Source organism: Chlorocebus sabaeus, chromosome 1 (genome assembly GCF_047675955.1).
Source record: "Chlorocebus sabaeus isolate Y175 chromosome 1, mChlSab1.0.hap1, whole genome shotgun sequence".
Classification (NCBI taxonomy): domain Eukaryota; kingdom Metazoa; phylum Chordata; class Mammalia; order Primates; family Cercopithecidae; genus Chlorocebus; species Chlorocebus sabaeus.
This window is the reverse complement of record NC_132904.1, coordinates 18,921,087-18,941,540: the sequence shown is the minus strand read 5'-3', so window position 1 is coordinate 18,941,540 and position 20,454 is coordinate 18,921,087. Positions and strand designations below refer to the sequence as shown.

Below are 20,454 nucleotides of genomic sequence, written 5' to 3'. Positions count from 1 at the left end.
ACTTGGCAGAAGACTTTTAGAAGATTGATGACCCCGGCCCATCTATTTTCTTTCTGCAACAGCCCTTACCACCACCACCTCTTCCCTCTCTCCATTTCCTTCCCTTTCCCCTTCTTCCAGATTCTTCTCTTAATTGTACCATCGTGCCACTCCCTTGTCCCCACCCCCACCCCCTTGCCCACACCCATTCTTTAACTGTTTAGTATAAAATTCAGCCCACCAGACTGAGGTTTTCTTCGACCCAAATGTTATTTTCAGAAGGAGCCATTGAGGTTGGGGAGTAATTGCAGTGTTGGACCTCTGCAAGCCAAGCTGAAAATAATCAGCGAGGCAGATGGGGCGGGAAAAGAGTGTGGTGCCCTTCCACCAAAGAGCGAGAGAAACCCAACAGAATGAGTCAGAGAGACGAGCGAGCGCCAGGCTGGGCCAGCTGGGCTTACGGCTGGGAGTTCAGTTAAGGGGAAACTGCCCAAGGTGTTGGGGCCTCTGACTGAGGCCTGATCCAAGATGGTTCCTGGCTGCACATCACAAGTCCATATTTCTTGTGATAGCTGCTGAGCTTCTCTTGCTCTTACTCAACTGGGCCATAGGAGCCAGTAGGCCAAATTGGAACTCAGCCGTGCCAATTGGCTCGCCCATCTCTGCAGCGTTTCTCCACTTTGGCACTATTGACAGTCTACGCTGGATGATTCTTTGTTGTGGGGAGCTGTCCTGGGTATTATAGGATGTTTATCAATATCCCTGGCCTCTACCCTCTCGATGTTAATAGTGTACACATTTACGTTCACATCCAGTTGTGACAATCAGAAATGTTCCTGGGAAGGCAAAAATCAGCCCTTGTTGAAAACCACTAATCTAGAGTGATCCAGGCCCACGTGAGAGTCACACCACCTATCCCCATGGTGGCGCCATTACCTTGCGTTCTATCCAAATGGGCCTAGATCCAAATGATTGGCCAACTCCGATTTCCAATGTCCACTGTTAGATGCCTCAAACTCAGCATGAGTGCCTATCATGTGCCAGACACTATACTTCATTGTTGACAATGAAGCAGTGGAAAATACAGACATGGTTCCTGCCTCATGGAAACTACAGGTGTATTGGAGAAAGACAGGCAGGCATTCAATAACCACCAGTGAGAGGTGGGGAAAGAAAAGAAATGGGATGCCATGAGACTACAGGAGACGGTTTCTGACCTTGGTGAGGGGGTCAAGAAAGGCTCTTGGAAGAAATAAGGAATTCGCCAATTGGAGATTTGGGGGTGAGGGGGTATTCTGTAGAGGAGGGACTGAGTGTTCAGATCCCTTGAGTTAAGAGGGACTGTTTTTTTTTTCGGTTGTGTGTGTGTGTTTTTTGTTTTTTTGTTTTTTTTCTTTACAGAGTTTCACTCTTGTTGCCCAGACTGAAGTGCAGTGGTGTGATCTCGGCTCACCACAACCTCTGCTCCCGGATTCAAGTGATTCTCCCGCCTCAGCCTCCCAAGTAGCTGGGATTACAGGCATGCACCACCACGCCAGGCTAATTTTGTATTTTTAATAGAGACAGGGTTTCTCCATGTTGGTCAGGCTGGTCTCAAACTCCCGACCTCAGGTGATCCGCCCACCTCGGCCTCCAAAAGTGCTGCGATTACAGGCGTGAGCCACCATGCCCAACTGAGAGACTGTTAAACATTTCAGAAACCCAAAGAAGTCTGTCTTGGACCAGGCTCAGGACAAAGGGAAGGCATTTTCTCCTCTCACCCCCAAAACTTGCATTTCCTGTACTCCTTCTCTAGGTTTGTAGTGCAGGCATGTACACTCAGGATCATATTTAACCATATTTAAAGCACCACCCCCTCCATTCTCACTCAACCCCCCTTAGTCACCCAGTTACCAAGTTCTGTCATTCTCCCACCAAAATCTCTCTGCAAACTGTCTCCTTGTCTCTGTTCCCACCACTAAAGCCCTGATCTGATGCAGGCTCTTTATTACTCAGCCGAATTTGTGAAATAGCTTCCTAACGAGTCATCCTCCAGTCCCTCCCTCAGAGAAAGACACAGATCTGATTATGTCTTCCCAGGCCTAAAACCCCTCCATGGCTTCCAGAGGCCTGTGGGACAGGCTGCTTCCTTCTCATGGCCTTCAGATGCCCTTCTTTACTTGATCCTAACATACCCCTAGCTCTCCACTCTCAGATCACAAGCCACACCTCATAGGCCTCCATATTTTGCCATTCTCTTTGTCTGAAATGCCTTTCCTCGACCAAAACCATTGGGAAATTCCCATACTTATTTTAAAACCCAGCCAAAATGAACTCATGATACTCTTCCACTCTTTCGAAGAAGCCTCCTCTTAATTCTTCCCTCTGTTTTCACTGGGCTTTATATGTTGTTGTGAGTTACCAGTTGTCATGTTGACCATAGTTATCTATTTAAACCCATCTCTTCCCCCAGCATCTCAGGACCTCAAGGACAGATAATGTAGAGGACACTGCTGGCTGGCTACCCAACATCCATTCTCCCCCTTCCAGATTCCTAAGAGAAGCCAAGGCGATTCAAGGAACAGTGCATTATTTAGAGTATGAGCTAAGCTGCTGTGACAGACCCAGAGTATAGAGACTGAAGAAGCAAGCCCATGGGGCTCCGTGGAAGCTGACCCTTCCCAACAATTGATTCAGGAACCTGGCCCTAACTAATCTGAGTGCAGCAGAGACCTTTCTGTTTCACTCATATGCACGATCCCCTTTTTAAATAACAGAATTCCTGATTTTTTGGCTGAACGGATGGCTGCCTCATTAAAGACTACATTTCCCAACCTCCCTTGCTGCTTATTGTGGCCAGGAGTCTAAGTTCTCCCCCAATGAACAGTGAGCAGACATAATCGGACCACTTTTAAGCTGGGCCCTCAAAGGCACTGTGCATGTACTTCCCTGACCCTTCTGCCCTTCTCCCTCCCTGGGAGATGATAGAATTTTGAAGCTGTCTCTTTGGACCTAGAGAGGGAAACCACATTTGAAGGATGGCCAAGTCCTCCTATCAGTCTTCGACTGCTTTTTTTTTTTTTTTTTTTTTTTTCTGAACTCTTACATGAAAGAGACGTACATTCTATCTTGCTTACACTTGTATGTGGGGTCTCTGTGTTACAGCTTTTCCTATGCTGTACAAAATACACGTGCCTGGCTTTCCCAAATCTTGGGAATTGGTTCCAAAATGGGTATGTGACCTAGTTAGGGCCAACAGATGCCAGGAAGGTTTGATTTGGGTTTCTAGGAAAAAGCACGCTTGCTTTTATCAGGCAGCTTTGTGGACAGCCTTCTCTCTTTCTCTTCCCCTAGACATTGCAGAGCCTAGAACTAGGGCAGTCCTCTTGCTACCAGCCTAAGGGTGTCACCACACACAGAGGAGGGCAGAGTCAAGAGCACTGCGGGGAAATGGAATCAGAGTTTCTGGACTCATCAACTCGGAAGCCTACAATGTTAGTCAGCTTGGGCTGCCATAACAAAATACCATAAACTGAGTGAATTCAACAATAGAAATTTATTTTCTCACAGTTCTGGAAGCTAAAAGTCCTAGATCAAGGCGCCATCAAAGTTGGTTTCTGGTGAGGCCTCTCTTCCTGGCTTGCAGATGGCCACCTTCTCATTGGGACCTCACATGGCCTCTTCTCTGTGTATGCCCGGAGAAAGAGAGAGCTCTCTGGTATCTCTTCCAGATAGGACTGCTATCCTTTTAAGAAGAAGAAGAGATACCAGGGAGCGCTCTGTCTTCTTATAAGAACACCAGTCCTACTGGATTAAGACCTTACCCTTATGACTCATCTAACGTTAATTACCTCCATAAAGGGCCTATCTCCAAATGCAGTCACAGAAAGACATTTGTTGGCTTCAATATATGAGTGTGGAGGAGGCATAATTCAGTTCATAACATCACTCTACTTCTGGACCCCCAACCTCCAACTAAGTGAGCCAACAAATATCCTTCCATTGAGGGCAACTCGAGTTGGTTTCTCACGTCTTACCTTACAATATTTCACTCTTCTTCCTATCCCTGCTGTTCCTAGACAGACCCAATGCACAGAAAGTGTCAATCAGTATTTGTGGAATGAATGCTCAATTGCTATTTTTCTTCTTGTACCTGCAACGACTACCTCACAGATAAGCTGTAAGCCTTTCTCTTTCCTCTGCCCTGCAGGAATGTATTATTGCTATTCCTCCTGCTATTCTCCTTTTTTTAGATGAGCAAATTCAGGCTTAGAGAGGCAAAATCACTTGTTCAAGGTTAGTAGGTGACAGAGCTGGCTTTGACCTCAGGTCTGAGAGCACCCCCAGCCTGGGCTCTTGAGTAGAGTGCTTGGTGGGAGACCTTCGGAATTCAGCAGCATTTTCTGTGGTCTTATAACTTAAGCAGGCATGGGGGAAGGGCATGGTGAGGCCCCAGCCCTGTAAGGTCAGTGCTGATGGAGAGAAGGTTAGGACAAGAGAGAAACACAGTCACTGAAGTGACGTGTAGGGCAGTGAAGACCACCAGGCAATCCAGGTCAAGTATGTGGAGGGAGTGGCCAGCTCTGTCACTTAGGGTCTCCTGACACCAACAAGTGGGAGTTTAGGAAAAGAGACACAGCCCAGGTGGACTCCAGGAGGGAGTGTGGTCACCAGCAGCGAGAGTCCACTGTCCCCTACTCAGCAGGAGCCCTGAAGTGGGCAAGGGGTGGCCACAGGAGCAGGAGGCAGCCCTGGAGAGGTCTCTGTCCTGGTCATTTGTTTGGTTTGTTGTCACATCTGTTCCTTGCCTGTGTTCTGCTCAGTATCTTGGAGGGCAAATCACATGCCCCAGACCCCTTTGCCAACTGGCTTCTGATTAGTTTTACCCAATGAAAGGTTCTGGAGGAAGATGGGGGGCAGGGGAAGAAGAGAAGTCTGGGTATTCCTCCTGATCCCCAGATCTGGGTGGCAGCTCTGGCTGTGAGTTCATCTCCTTCATGGCTCCAGCTCCCTTGGGCAGTCCAGGTCCTGGGCTCCTGAACCTCCGCCCCCTCCCTTTGTTGTTCCAGCCCTGGGAGCAACCCCATTGGTAGGGGGGCAGGGGGTGACAGTTTCCTGCTACTGCTCATCTCTGGTTTACCTCCCCACCCCCCGGTGCCTTTTCAACATTTCCAACCATTTCCTCTGCTGAACCTGGGTCCTGGTCTCCTGTCTGGGCCGTGCCTGGTACCCCAGCTGGAAGGAGACAGTCATGGTCCTCATCTCCTACCACAGCTGTGGATCAAGGCGGTCTCACTGGGCAGAGTGGCAGGAAGTGCCTGGGCTTGAGAGTAGGCAGAAGCCCGGTCCTGCGGCCAGGCCACCAGGGTGCCCTTTTGGTGACTGTGAACAGAACTCAGCAGCTTCCCAGCAGAACCTCACTGGATCCCAGACCAGGAGCCCTGGCAATTGGTGCAACTGAGTCTGTAGAATGTCTTCATTTGGTCACTCATGTTCTCCCAGCCTCGAAAGATTCCCAGCTGGGCCACTCCCTACCTGTGTGACCCCAGCAAGTCACTGAACCTCACTGTACCTCAGTGTCCTTACCTGGATTACACGAAACTAAAAGTACCTCCGCTATTGCCATGACAATGAAAGAAGAGAAAACTTGGCACAATGCCTGGCACAGAGTCAGTGGTCAATAAATGGAAGCAGTGGTCATCGTTATTGTTGACAATAGTAATAGCCTGGGCAGTCCCAGAGAACCTTTGGAGAGCAGGGGCACCCAAGAAGGGGAGGGAGGTTTTACGTCTCTCCTGCCACTTCGGAGTGAAGACTGAATCCTGAGCCAGGGTTGGGGTAGGAGAAGTCACTGGAGCTACACAAGCACCAGGCGCCGCTCCTGAGTGTTTGTTCTATGCCTGACTGTGTGCAAAACGTGGAATCATGTTCTGCATACTATTGCATTTAATCCTCCTACGACTGGAAGAGGTATGTGTCTGTTATTATCAATGACGACATCCCCATTTTTTTTTTTTTTTTTGAAACGGAGTCTCGCTCTGTCACCAGGCTGGAGTACAGTGGCACGATATCAGCTCACTGCAACCTCTGCCCCCCAGGTTCAAGCAATTCTCCTGCCTCAGCCTCCCGAGTAGCTGGGATTATAGATGCCCACTACCACACCCAGGTAATTTTTGTATTTTTAGTAGAGACAGGGTTTCGCCATGTTGGCTAGGCTGGTCTCAAACTCCTGACCTCAGATGATCCACCCGCCTTGGCCTCTCAAAGCACTAGGATTACAGGCATGAGCCACTGCGCCTGGCCGACATCCCCATTTTATAAACCTATTGACAGGAATCTGCCTAAGGTCACGTAGTCAGAATGGAACAGAGTCAGAATTCCAGCCAACCCTATCTTATAAAAAACTCCAGCCTCCCCAGGAGGGGTTCATGGGTCTTTCTCTGCCCATGGCTCTGGCATTGGTCCTGGTGTTTGAGTTGAGAAGGTGGGGGGCCCACAGATAAATAGATCACTCTCAGAACCAGTATGTGGCCCAGTCCAGGCTTCCAGGCCTGTTCCTCCTTTGAGATGTCTGCCAGGTGTTGGAAGCGAGGGGCAGTCTTGGAAAGGGGTGGACCTACCAGGAGGTTGCCCCCTGCCGAGGGGAGCACACACGTGTGTGTGTGTGTGTATGTGTGAGTACACACAGGCACATGTAGACCTGCCCCCCGACCTCTGCCTTGGCCTAGGAGAGGACAGCGCAGAGCTGTGCATTTGGCAGGTCAGGTCCAAAGGGATGGGTGGTGGCCACTCTCATGCCCCTCTCAGCTCCCAGGAGATGCTTGACAATTTTCCTGGAGAGCTGGCTATGGGCCTGAGACCCTTGCTGCCCGCAAAGGCAAGAAGAGAGGACACCAGAGAACTCTTCCAAAATCAGTTCGGACTTTACCGGCCTCTCTGAGCCTCCTTGCCAGAAGGTGATTGACAGCCTTGTGACTCACGCCCAGTGAAGATGGGCTGCCTCACAACATCTTGTCCCCAGATCCCACCACCGCCTGGAAATCAATCTCCAAATGATCCCGGCCTTGCTGTAGGTGCTGAGCAATGCAGAATGGCCCCCTCATCATAGCCCCATGGGACACAGCCTGGTGTGGCGTGAGGAGCATGAGGCGTGCAGTCAGCATGGATTTCAACCTGGACCTACAGGAGCTGTGAGGCCTCAGGTGAGTGACATCAATAGGCCTTTGAGTCTTGGTTTCCTCATCTGTGAAATGGCCATAATACCTTCCCATCAGTAGGTGCCTCGTAAATGTGAGCGTTCCTGCCTCTTCCCTTTCTTCCTTCTTTTTTCTGGATCCCCAGAACCTCCACTGACCACTTTACCACCTAGCTGCAAGGGCCTCCACTTCTCAGAATCCTCGCAGGCTGTGGCCTGGCCTCTGAGCCTTGCAGGAGACAGCAGTTTCACCGTCCTTTGCTTGTGGCCTGCTGTGGGCCAGCACCCCCCCACCCCCGGCCACAGAGCTGGGAGGCTCAGGTCCCACCCTCTTCGTAAACACTAGTTGGGCACCAACTGACCTCGGGAGGGAAGTGCTCCACTGAGACCCTCCCCTTCCAGCCCTGCCTGCCACTCTGTGTTCCAGGGGAAGTGCCAGACAAATCTGGCATCCTTGCACCCAGGCCACCCCTATCCTGGAAATAGTCACTTAGAGCCAAACCTCTGGCTGAAGGGGAAAGGGAATTAAAAATCCCTGAGCAGGTCTCCCCTACCTTCACAAAATATCACCCTGGGCCATCCTAGACAGGGCAAGGTCTAATTTAATTTAATTTTTAAATTATTATTTGTAGAGACACAGTCTCGCTACGTTGCCCAGGCTGGTCTCAAACTCCTGGGCTCAAGCAATCCTCCCACTTCAGCCTCCCAGAGTGCTGGGATTACAGGCATAAGCCACTGTGCCCAGCCTAATTTAAATATTTTTAATGATCATGATGACATACATAAATGGGACTTTACTGTTACTGTTTATTTCTTTAAAATAAAGACAGGAATTAAATATAACAAAAATTAATAGTTTTAATTTTGAACAGTGGGGATGTGTATGTTTTTATTATTCTTTGTAACATGCTTTTCTGTATTGTTAAAATTTCTCTAAACAGAAACATTTTGAAATAAATAAGATTAGCACAGGCCTATTAGAGAAAAATTTAGAAAATACCAAAAGTATAAAGGGGAAAATAAGAATCGCTAAAATCTCTCCTCTGAAACCAGACCACCAATATATCAGCTTATTTCCTTCTAGTTCTTTTTCTAGCACATATTTATGTTGTTTAATTCTTTTTATCAAAAACAATGGCATCATATTGTTGAATAACCTTTTTTCCCATTAACAGTATATTTTGAACAATTTCTCATGCCCTTATTTACTTTAGAACACTTCTTTTCAGTCTTTTTTCCCATGGAATCATGAAGAAGGTATTTGTTTTCTATTTCCTTTTTAAAATTTTTTGTTTGTTTGTTTGTTTGTTTGTTTCTTATTTCAGACCTTCATTCTAAGAATAAGGTTTTTGGGTTTTTTTGGTTTTTTGTTTTTGAGACAGTCTCGTTCTGTCGCCCAGGCTGGAGTGCAGTGGTGGATTCTTGGCTCACTGTAACCTCCACCTCCTGGTTTCAAGCGATTCTTCTGCCTCAGCCTGCCAAGTATCTGGGATCACAGGCACACACCACCACTCCTGGCTAATTTTTGTATTTTTAGTAGAAATGAGGTTTCACTATGTTGTCCAGGCTGGTCTCGAACTCCTGACATCAAATGATCCACCCACCTTGGCCTCAGGATATTTTTTTATTACTGCAATAAATATGGATCTCATTAAGTCATATACTTTATACCTTTCATTATTTTTTCTTATTTAAAAAGTAATACACTTTTGTTGAAGAAAAATTAGAGGCCGGGCATGGTGGTTCACGCCTGTAATCCTAGCACTTTGGCTGAGGCAGTGGATCACTTGAGCGCAGGAGCTCTAGATCAGCCTGGACAACATGATGATCCCTGTCTCTACAAGAAATACAAAAATTATCCAGGCGTGGTTGCAGGTGCCAAGTCCTAGCTACTCAGGAGGCTGAGGTGGGAGGCTCACCTGAGCCCAGGAGGTCAAGGCTGTGGTGAGCCATGATTGTGCCACTGTACTCCCCAGCCTGGGTGACAGAGTGAGATCCTGTCTCAAAAAATAAAAATAAAAATAATAGAAAAATTAGCAAATACAGATAAACAAACAAAAGGTAAATAAATAAGCACATAAAATCCTTATAACCTACCATCCTGAAATAATCTCTACTAACATTTTAGCTTTTAACATTCCTTTCTTTATTCTATGTACCTATGGATGAATATAAACACACATTTTAAAATAAAATCCGGGTTAAGAGTTAAACACTTAAATCAAATAAAAGAAGATAAAATAAAATTGGAATCATGCAATTCATACTCTTCAATTTGCATTTTTGTTTACTTAATATATCTCATATTGATTAGGATTATTTCAGCTACAAATGACAGAAAACCCAAAGTAACAGTAGCTGAAGCATGTTAATTTCTCTCTCTAGTAAGTGATGTCCAGCAGTAAGCAGCTCAGGCTGGTTCTGCAGCTCCATGACCATCAGGGACTAGACTCCTTCTAACCAATGCCCTCCATCTTCCACACATGGCTTCCACCTCAGGACCCAAGATGGCTGTTCATATCCACACTCCAGAAACTGAAGAAGGAAGAAACAGAGACCAGCTTTTCTCTCCAAGGACACTGCTATCATCTGAACACGTTCCCCTGAAACTCATACGTTGAAACTTAATCACCAATGCCACAGTATTAGTAGGTGGTGCTTTTAGGAGGTGATTAAGTCATGAGGGCGGAGCCTTCATGAATGAGATTAGTACCCTTATCAAAAAGGCGCAAGGGAGCTGTTTTCCCTTTCACCACATGAGGACGCAGCGAGAAGGCGCCATCTTGGAAGCAGAAAGCAGGCCCTCACCAGATACTGAATCTGCTGGTACCTTCATTTTGGACTTCCCAGTCTCCAGAACTGTGAGCAATAAATTTCCATTGTTTGTAAATTACTCAGTCTAAGGTAATTTTGTTATAGCAGCAGGAACAGTCTAAGAGAGACACTTCCTGGAGTTCACACGCATCTCTTCTGCTTATATCCTGCTAGCCAGAATGTAGTCCCATGACCACTGGGAAATAGGTTATTTATCTAAGTAAGGGTTCTGTTACTATGGCAAAAGGGGAGAAGAGATATTGGGGAGCAACTGGTATCTCTACCACATCACAAACATCTTTCCAGTGTATATAGTTTTGTATCCTGGTTTCTTATTATTTTGTTGAACATTTCCCCATATCATTAAATATTCTTTGAAATTCTTTTTTTTTTTTTCTTTTGTTTTTTCCTTTTGTTTTTAATGAGACAGGGTCTCACTCTGTCACCCAGGCTGGAGTGCAGTGGCATGATCATGGCTCACTGCAGCTTTGACCTCCCAGGCCCAAGCCATTCTCCCTCCTCAGCCTCCAGGGTACTTGGGACTACAGGCATGCACCACCATGCCCCATTAATTTTTGTATTTTTTGTAGAGACAGGGTTTTGCCATGTTGCCCAGGCTGGTCTGAAACTCCTAGTCTCAAGAGATCCACCCACCTCAGCCTCCCAAAAAGTGAGGCTTACAGGCGTGAGCCACTGCACCCAGCCGAATGTTTAAATTCTTAGTTTTTCTCAGTTAAGAATTATACTTACTAAGAATATATATTAATTTATATATTAATTTTAATGACTGCTTAATCTGTTATATATACATAGCATCACTTATGGATCTTATTACTTGATATCTGGATATTAAGAGATACTCAGACTATTATTATTATTATTATTGCTAAATAAGACTCTTTTATGTTTAAAACTTGTCAGAGAAAGAGATGCCAAGCTTTCCTCTCCACTCTATGGGTGCCCACCTCAGATATTTTGCTGGGGAGTCAGGGTGGTGTCTGCCTGGAAAGCTGGCTGAACGGGCTGACTTTGTTCCTGGTAACAAATGCAGATTTTTAGTAACTGGTATACGCTGCTACTCCTGTCGCAGGGGAAGTCACAGGAGTGGGCAGGGCCTGGTGGGCAGTTCCACCATAGGTTGGGGAGTGGAGGGACCTCAGGGAGTAGTGGGGAGTTGGGGAGTGAGTAAGAGGAAACTACAAACTCTCGGGACCAAGGGAGGCCCTGGCCCTGGAAAGGCTCAGGGGACTCAGCGGAGCCCATTTATTCTTTATTCGGGTTCAACAAATCAACAAATGCCTGTGGCCTATGTGCCTGGCCCTGGGGAAGTCTCAGAGGAGACGTGGTCCGTGCTCTTCAGGAGGGCGGCTAACTCTAAATTCTCAAACATTAGAGTTCAACCTGGTGAGTTACCTCAAATACAGAATCCTGGGGCCCACATTCAAAAATCTGGTACAATAGGTGTTGGTGGGCCTAGACTTCAACTCTCCCCAGGTGACCCTGATGAGGGTGATCAGGGACGGACCATTCTAGGGGAGAAATATCACTCAAAGCCCTTGGAAGAAACCTCCTAAGCCAGGCAAACCTGGAGTCTCCATTTGCTCAGTAGATAGCTTGAACCTCATTTAAGCCTTAGGCTATTACAGTATAATGGAGACACCTGTCAGGCAGACCTAAACCAAAATCGCAGCTTCATCCTTCGGTAACTGAATGACCTCAGGCACATTAGTTCTCCCCTGTAAACCTCAGTCTCCTCATCTGTAAAAGATAATCATAGTGTTTCACATGTGAAATTAAATGTTAAAGAGCATAGCAGAGTGTCTGGCACTCAATAAATGCCAGATAGTATTATTAAATTAATTGAAATTGATTTGTTAATTTAAATTGCCTCTAGGTGAGTAATTACAGCAGAGGACTGGAAACAAGGTATGTAACACATCTTGTACACTTCCTGACTCATGGTGATGGGTATTTGATAAATGCTTATTATTATTATGAACACTCTCACATACATTTTAAATCTAGGCCTTATTATCTCTGCATCTGTATCTAACACACAATTTTATCCTCCCCATAGAAATCATGGCTGGGCACTGTGGCTCATGCCTGTAATCCCAGCACTTTCGAAGGGAGCGGTGGGCGAATCGCTTGAGGTCAGGAGTTCGAGACCAGCCTGACCAAATGGAAAAACCTCGTCTCTATTAAAAATACAAAAATGAGTCGGGCACGGTGGCTCACACCTGTAGTTCCAGCTACTCGGGAGGCTGGGCAGGAGAATCGCTTGAATCCGGGTGGCAAAGGTTGCAGTGAGCTGTGATGGGGCCACTGCACTCCAGCCTGAGCAACAGTGCTAGACTCTGTCTCAAAAAAAAAAGAAAAGAAAAGAAAAGAAAAAAGAAAAAGGAAAGAAATTATGGCCGGGTGCGGTGTTTTACGCCTGAAATCCCACCACTTCAGGAGGCTGAAGTGGGAGGATCACTTGAGCCCAGGAGTTTGTGACCAGCCTAGGCAACATGGTGAAATCCGGTCTCTACAAAAAAATAATTTAAAAATTAGCTGAGCGTGGTGGCATGCATCCATAGTCCCAGCTACTCAGGAGGCTGAGGTAGGAGGATGGCTTGAGCCCAGGAGGTCGAGGCTGCAGTGAGTTGTAATCGTGCCACTGCACTCCAGCCTTGGCAACAGAGCAAGACCCTGTCTCTAGATAGATAGATAGATAGATAGATAGATAGATAGATAGATAGATAGATAAATTGTTAATTTGGGGGCCCTGGCCAGGCACCGTGGCTCACATGTGTGGATCCCAGCACTTTTGGAGGCCAAGGCAGGCAGATCACTTGAAGTCAGGAGTTTGAGACCAGCCTGGGCAACACGGTGAGACCCCCCTCATCTCTACTAAAAATACAAAAATTAGCCGGGTGTGGTGATGCTTGCCTGTACTCCCAGTTACTCGGGAGATTGAAGCAGGAGAACCACTTGAACCAGGAGGCAGAGGTTGCAGTGAACCGAGATCACGCCACTGCACTCCAGCCTGGGAAACAGAGTGAGATCCAGCTCAAAAAAAAATGGGGCTCCAAAATGTCAGCTTAATGTCTATTCCTAGTGCCTGCCCCAAAATGAAAGGGATTTTCTCAGCTCCTTTCAGAAGGATGTGCAGGTGGCAGGCGGGTAAGATGAGGATGAGTGGGAACCTCAGGTTTATACTTCCAACTCCCTGCTTTTGGGAGAGCCTATACCTGGGCCAAACTACAAGGGCCAGGGAGCTATGGAGGCCTGAGGCTGCTGTGAGGCAAGAGGGAGGATGCAGGGTCACTGTTGATAATGATATTTTCAAGTGCTCATAGATGGCGTGGTTGCCATGGTAATGCTGATGGCTCCAAACAAGCTGCGGCCTCTCTTGAGTTGAGAATCAGGTTCAGCTTTTTTTATTAAAAAAGAAAACCAATGCCCCGACCTGTGGAGGGCAAAGTGAAGCTGCAGGTGGAGGCCACAGCATGAATCAGCAGGTGCGTCGGCAGCGAGGCACACAGCCGCTGAGCCTCCTGACGTCAGCTGGCCCAGCCCACCACAGAGCCTGGAAAAACCCACAGGGGCAGGTGGGGAGGCCAGCATCACAAACCGTGGCCCAGAAGGGAAAACACAAACAGAATCCACACTGCTGGGTGGAAACCACTTAATAGGAAGCAGGTTCCATTTTCTCAGCTTTGACTCAAAGGCCAGACTCAGAGGACTCTGCCTCTCTGACAGTCCTCAGGGTCCAAGGAAACGGGGCACCCCCAGCCCAACCTCAGCAAGTGAAGGTCAAGGCTTGGCCCTGAGATGGTCCATGCAGAGCTAACCACCCATCACTGTGACACAATAGGAGTGCCCTTCCCAGTGTCCTGGGGGAAACCAGTCGGCCCTTTGAGAGCAAGAGGGTCCTGGAAAGACAACAGAGGCCACAAAAATGCTCTCACATGGCCTAGACTTATGGGTGGCACCCTTTTTTCCATATCTCCTGCTGGGGAGTGGGTAGAGACTTCTGATGGATCCTGGCCTGTGTCATCCCCCCATGGGGAGGCCTATAGTAACAATGACACACTGGAATCCTCTTCTGTGGCTTGCACACTGTCCCTGAATCCTAGACTTATAGGTAAAGGTAAAACCTACTGGTTTGTCTGGGTTCACTGTTGATCCCACTGACTGAACAGAAGCCTCTGATTTCTTCTCCCTCATGCCAATATCCTGGTGGACCCAATTATTAACCAGCACTGGACTCCAAGCACTTGTCTCCACCCACTACCTTCATTATTTGGCAGAATATTATAGGGGGTAGGCCAGTGGGTGCTGAAGTCAGTGTGGATGGATTTAAGTCCTCCTTCTGCCACTTACCTGCTATGTGGCTGAGCCTCCATTCCCCTGTCTGTAATACAGGCGTGATAATAATGACAGCACCACTCACAGGGTAGAACTGAGGATGAAATGTGATAATATCTTATGTGCTTAGTGCAAAGCCTGGCTGGCACATAGTTGGTGCCAGGTAACTATTTACCATTGTTAACTTTAGTTCAGGCCTCATCGTATCCCGCCTGGAGAATAGCAACAGCCTCATAACTCCACAAGCTGGTCTTGCTCACCTCCAATCTGCTGTCCACACCACAGCAGAGTGGTTGATCTAAAATGCATCTGATCATGTCATTAGCCTCCTTAAAAATTGAACAGTGGGGCCAGGCACAGTGGCTCACACCTGTAATCCCAGCACTTTGGGAGGCCAAGGCAGGTGAATCACTTGAGGCCAGGAGTTCAAGACCAGCCTGGTCAACATAATGAAACCCCGTCTCTACTAAAAATACAAAAATTAGCCAGGCGTGGTGGTGCGCACCTGTAAGCCCAGATACTCGGGAGGCTGAAGCAGGAAAATGGAATGAACCTGGGAGGCGGAGTTTGCAGTGAGCTGAGATCATGCCACTGCACTCCAGCCTGGGCAACAGAATGAGACTCTGTCTCAAAAAGAAAAAAAATTCAACAGTGGCTCCCATTTGCCTCGGGATAACTCATAGAATTTCTTAAAGTGCCTAAAGGCCCTCACCATCTAGCCCTTGGCTACCCTCTCCAGCCCTGTATCTTACTACACCCTTCCATCCTTGATAAGTTTCAACCACACCCAACCGTTAGCAGCATCTCCAAGGTGCCAAGCTCTGCCATACCTCCAGAATTTTTGCCATGTTCTTCCCTTTACCCAGGATGCCCTTTCTCTTTTTGTCCAGCTAGAAAACACCTGTTCATCCTTCAAGATCACATCAAGATCCCTCTATACTGTGAAACTTTCCTGTCCTCCCCTCAAAAGCAGAGTAGATCATTTTCCCCTCTGAGCCACTTGGTACTTTCTATAAAGATATTTATGGCCGGGTGCAGTGGCTCACACCTGTAATCTCAACACTTTGGGAGACTGGAGAATTGCCTGAGGCCAGGAGTTCAAGATAAGCCTGGACTACATAGCAATACCCTGTTTCTGTTAATACGAAAAATTTTAAAAATTAGCCAGGCATGGTGGTATATGCCTGTAGTCCCAGCTGCTCAGGAGGCTGAGGTGGGAGGATCACCTGAGCCCAGGAGTTCAAGTGACCCATGATTGCACCACTGCACTCTGGCCTGGGTGACAGAGCAAGACCCTGTCTCTAAAAAAAAAAATTCCTGTCCATGCCTGTGACCCTTTCAGCTTTTTGAGGGTAGCATTGATTCAAATTTCTGTACCCCCGGAACATACCATGGTACCATCATATTCACAAGAGATGACTGTGACTCAGTGAATGAATGAATGAAAACAAAAACCCCATTTATAACCATTTATAGAACAGAAAACTGAGGCCCAGATAGGAGCAGTGAGTTGGCTAAAATAAGAGTCCAGAAGCCCTGTAACTCCAGCCACTCTGGCTGCAGGCACTATGGACCATTCATTCATCCATCAATCACATCATTCCTAAGCACCATTCATACACCAGACACTTTTTGTGCCCTGGGGTAGAAAGAACCAGGAGAAGCCCTGGCTTTCAGCCTCCCAGCAGCTGGGATAGAATGACAGGTATATAGACAATCCCCACACCTTTCACTATGAGGTGGAACAGAGCGGGTGCTATGGACATTTCAGGGACCTCTAATTTGGTTTGTTTCTGTTTTTTGTTGGTGTTTTTTTGTTTGTTTTGTTTGTTTTTGAGACGGAGTCTAGCTCTGTCGCCCAGGCTGGAGTGCAGTGACGTGATCTCGGCTCACTGCAACCTCCACCTCCCAGGTTTAAGCGATTCTCCTGCCTCAGCCTCCCAAGTAGCTGGGATTACAGGTGTCCACCACCACACCTGGCTAATTTTTTTTTTATTATTATTTTTAGTACAGATGGGGTTTCACCACGTTGGCCAGGCTGGTTTCGAACTCCTGAGCTCAAGTGATCTGCCTGCCTCAGCCTCCCAAAGTGCTAGGATTACAGGCATGAGCCACTGCGCCCAGCTGCGACCTCCAGTTTGGGTGGGGATGGGGCAAGACACTTGCTATCATCTGAATGTTTGTCTCCCATACTCCCAAATCATATGTTGAGATTCTCACTCCCAAGGTGATAGTATTAGGAGGTGAGGCCTTTGGGAGGTGATGAGGTCGTGGGGGTGGAGCCCTCACGAATGGGATTCATGCATTTATTAAAAAGGCCTGAGAGAGACCCCTTCCCCCTCCCACCGTGTGAGGACACAGCGAAAAGACTGGGTCCATCTGTAAACCAGAGAGCAAACCCTCACCAGACACTAAATGTGCTGGCACTTTGACCTTGGGTTTTCAGCCTCCAGAATGATGAGAAATAAGTTTCTGTTGTTTGTCAACCACCCAGTCCGTGGTAGCTTGTTCTAGCAGCCCCCCCAAAAAAAACCCAACTGTTTCTCTGTCTCCATTCCCTCTCCCCAATCCCTAGAGGTCAAGTTCTCAAAGGCTACCAGGCCAACACAGCTGTGGTCTAGGTGCTACCAACACAAGTGAACAGGCATATGCACACACATACACAAGACAGGTGGCATGAGCATGTCTTGCCCCATAAGGCAGAGCAGGGGGCCATAAGAACATGTCTAGGCTGGACACAGTGACTCACGCCTATAATCCCAACACTTTGGGAGGCCGAGGCGGGTGGATCACCTGAGGTCAGGAGTTTGAGACCAGCCTGACCAACATGGTGAACCCCCGTCTCTACTAATAATACAAAATTTAGCCAGGCATAGTGATGCATGCCTATAATCCCAGCTACTCAGGAGGCCGAGGCAGGAGAATCACTTGAACCCAGGAGGCAGAGTTTGCAGTGAGCCAAGATCGTGCCATTGCACTCCAGTCTGGGTGACAAGAGCAAAACTCCATCTGCAAAAAAATAAAAAAAGAAAAGAAGGAAGGGAGGGAGGGAGGGAGGGAAGGAGGGCGGGAGGAAGGAAGAGAGAAAGAACATATTTGAGGCTCTAAGCAGCCAGGTCTGTAAGAGCCCTGCATGGGAGTAAGGACAGATGAAATCAGAGAGCAGAGCATTTTCTAACACTTCACACCACACAAGCCCTGCTACACACTAGGGCTCATCTGATCCTCACCAGGCAGGACCCTACAAACAAGACAGGTGTTGCTTTCTCCCCCACTTTCAGATGAACAAATTGAGACTCAGAGAGATTTAAATGACTTCCCAGGACTGTGGAAGTGCCAGAACTGAACACATCACTTCCCAAGCATTGGGCATGTAGCTTCTGCCAGGCTTGCTGCTGGGCACAGGGGATACTGAGACAAATGGAACACAGTCCCTGCCCCTCAAGGTAGCCAACTGCATAATGGCAAAAGCACAGTTTCTCAAGTCAGACAGAACCTGTGTTTGAATCTCAACTTCCCCACTGACTAGCCTTGTGAGCCTAAACTGGTTCCTAACCTCCACATCTCACATTTTGAGTCTCAGATTCAAAACATAACCTAGATCAAACCAGCCTCGTGCTCAAACCCTCCAAAGGCATCAGCTCAGAGTAAAATCCGCATGTGACCCCGTCACTGCTCCCGTATCCAGCTCATTTCCTATTTCTGTTCACCTCTCTTCCCACTCTCGGATGCCCTGGCTCCTCGCTACACCTAAAGCAAGACAAGCACCTCCAACCTTTGACCTTTGCCCTTCTCTTCCCTCTCCTGGATGCACTTTCTCCAGATGGACACATGGCTTACTCCCTCCTGCCACTCAGGTCTCCAGCTTCTCAGAAAGGCCATCCCTGGCCAGATGCAGTGGCTCATGCCTGTAGTCCCAGCACTTTGGGAAACTGAGGCGGGCAGATGGCTTGAGCCCAGGAGTTCAAGACCAGCCTGGGCAATATGGTGAAACCCCGTCTCTACAAAAAATACAAAAATTAGCCAGGCATGGGCCAGGGATGGTGGCTCACACCTGTAATCTCAGCACTTTGGGGGGCCAAGGTGGGTGGATCACTTGAGGTCAGGAGTTTGAGACTAGCCTGGCCAACATGGCAAAACCCTATCTCTACTAAAAAATGCAAAAATTAGCTGGGCATGGTGGCCTGTGCCTGTAGTCCCAGCTACTCAGAAGGCTAAGGCACGAGAATCGCTTAAAACCAGAAGGCAGAGGTTGCAGTGAGCTGAGATCACGCCACTACACTGCAGCCTAGGCAACAGAGCGAGATTCCCTCTCCAAAAAAAAAACCAAACAAAAAAATTAGCCAGTTATGGTGGCATATGCCTATAGTCCCAGCTATTCAGGAGGCTGCGGTGTGAGAATTGCTTGAGCCCAGGAGGTTGAAGCTGCGGTGAGCTGTGATTGTGTCACTACACTCCAGCCTGGGCAACAGAGTGAGACCCTGTCTCAAGAAAGAAAAAAAAGCCAATCCCTGACCATGGCATCCAAAACAGTGGCCCTGTCACTATCAACTGTACTCTTCTTCAAAGCACCGTCTCTATGTTACACAACCTGACACTACCTGTATTCGACCATTTGTTAATGACCTGTCCCTCCCACTAGTACCTAAGGGATACACCCATTTTCTTTACTCCTCTGTGCCTAGAACACTGTCTGGCACATAGTAGGAGCTCAACAAATTTTTGTTACACAAATAAATCAATGACCCTCACTTTCCTCCCCTTTAAAATGATACATACAGCCACATAGTTATAAGAATTAAATTATGTTGGCTGGGCAGGGTGACTCACACCTGTAATCACAGCACTTTGGGAGTCTGAGGCGGGCAGATCACTTGAGGTTAGGAGTTCGAGACCAGCCTGGCCAACATGGCGAAACCCTGCTCTACTAAAAATACAAAAATTAGCCGGATGTGGTGGTGGGCACCTGTAATCCCAGCTACTTGGGAGGCTGAGGCAGGAGAATCGCTTGAACCTAGGAGGTGGAGGTTGCAATGCGTCAAGATCACTCCACTGCACTCTAGCCTGGGTGACAGAGAGAGACTCCGTCTCAAAAATAAATAAATAAATAAATACACACACACACACACACACACACACACACACACAAAACAAAAACCTTATTTAAAAAAAAGAATTAAATGATGTCATAAGTGGAAGATGCTTTGCCTGGTGCAGGGGAGCTTAGTTGACACGCAATAATGGTCGCTGTTTTATTGTCATTGTTCGTGCTGTTGTTGTTTTGGTGCTCGCCATCTCATGGGGGAGACAGGTGTGGAACTAATAAATTTGTGATCATAAAGCTCTTATTCCTGAGCCCTCTGCTCCACTTTGGGGTGTGGGCAGCAGCCCCTCCATCTGCCTGAACAGCAGGGTCTGAAACTTTTATCTGGACTGCCAAGGTCACGCTCTGGGTCTGGCCCTGATGGTGGGAGACCTCTCTCTGGGGCCTTCCTGGGCTGGGGGCAGTGGGCAGAGCCCAGCCCAGGCCTCAGAAACCCGTGATTTCCCCAAGAGCAGGCCCCACATCAAAGCCAATCTCGGAGGGGTGAGGCCTCAGCATAAATGGAAAATTAAAGAAGGCTCAGTCTCCACAAGGCCACAGGGAGAGGCAGCCAGCAGGCGACCACAGCGGGGAGGCCCTGACACAGCCCTGGCAGTGGCCATCTTGGGGGGCAAGAGGAGAGAAGGGGGCCCAGTCCTCGGCAAGGGGAGCCAGGAGGACACCTTAGCATAGGGGGTGCTCTTTATGATTAAATCTGGACGCATCTCTCCATTCCATGCCAGCTTCTTAACCCTTTCCCAGCTAGGCGGCAGCAAGGAGCTCAAGATAGGAAGCCCTGTGCCTCTCTTCAAGAGACTTGGTTTGGTCATTGGGTTTGGTCATTGGGGTTTGCTCTTTCCAGCAAGGGAGCCTGTAATGAGGACCTCCTGGCCCCAGTCTTCCTCCCCAGGGAAGGTCTGTAATTAGTGCAGGAGGCGAGGCTGAGGAAGCACAGACAATGTCATTTGAACCAGGATGAGACAGGGCTCAATTGCTAGTCTGCATTTTTTTTTTTTCTGGTGCCATTTCATACACAAAACTCCAACAA

General features: G+C 47.9%; 1 long non-coding RNA gene across 3 annotated transcripts; it reads left to right on the top strand.

Moving 5' to 3' along the window:
• Positions 1 to 1,380: 1,380 nt before the first annotated feature.
• LOC119624460 (uncharacterized) lies at positions 1,381 to 10,046 on the top strand. Of its 3 annotated transcripts, none has more exons than XR_012093245.1 (3): positions 1,381 to 5,928; positions 6,057 to 7,160; positions 9,539 to 10,046. It is a non-coding gene; the product is annotated as an uncharacterized lncRNA (long non-coding RNA). The 3 variants fall into 3 exon arrangements; XR_012093244.1 differs by having other exon boundaries at positions 1,381 to 6,124; positions 6,766 to 7,160; XR_012093243.1 differs by having other exon boundaries at positions 1,381 to 7,160.
• The last annotated feature ends 10,408 nt before the right edge of the window (positions 10,047 to 20,454 follow it).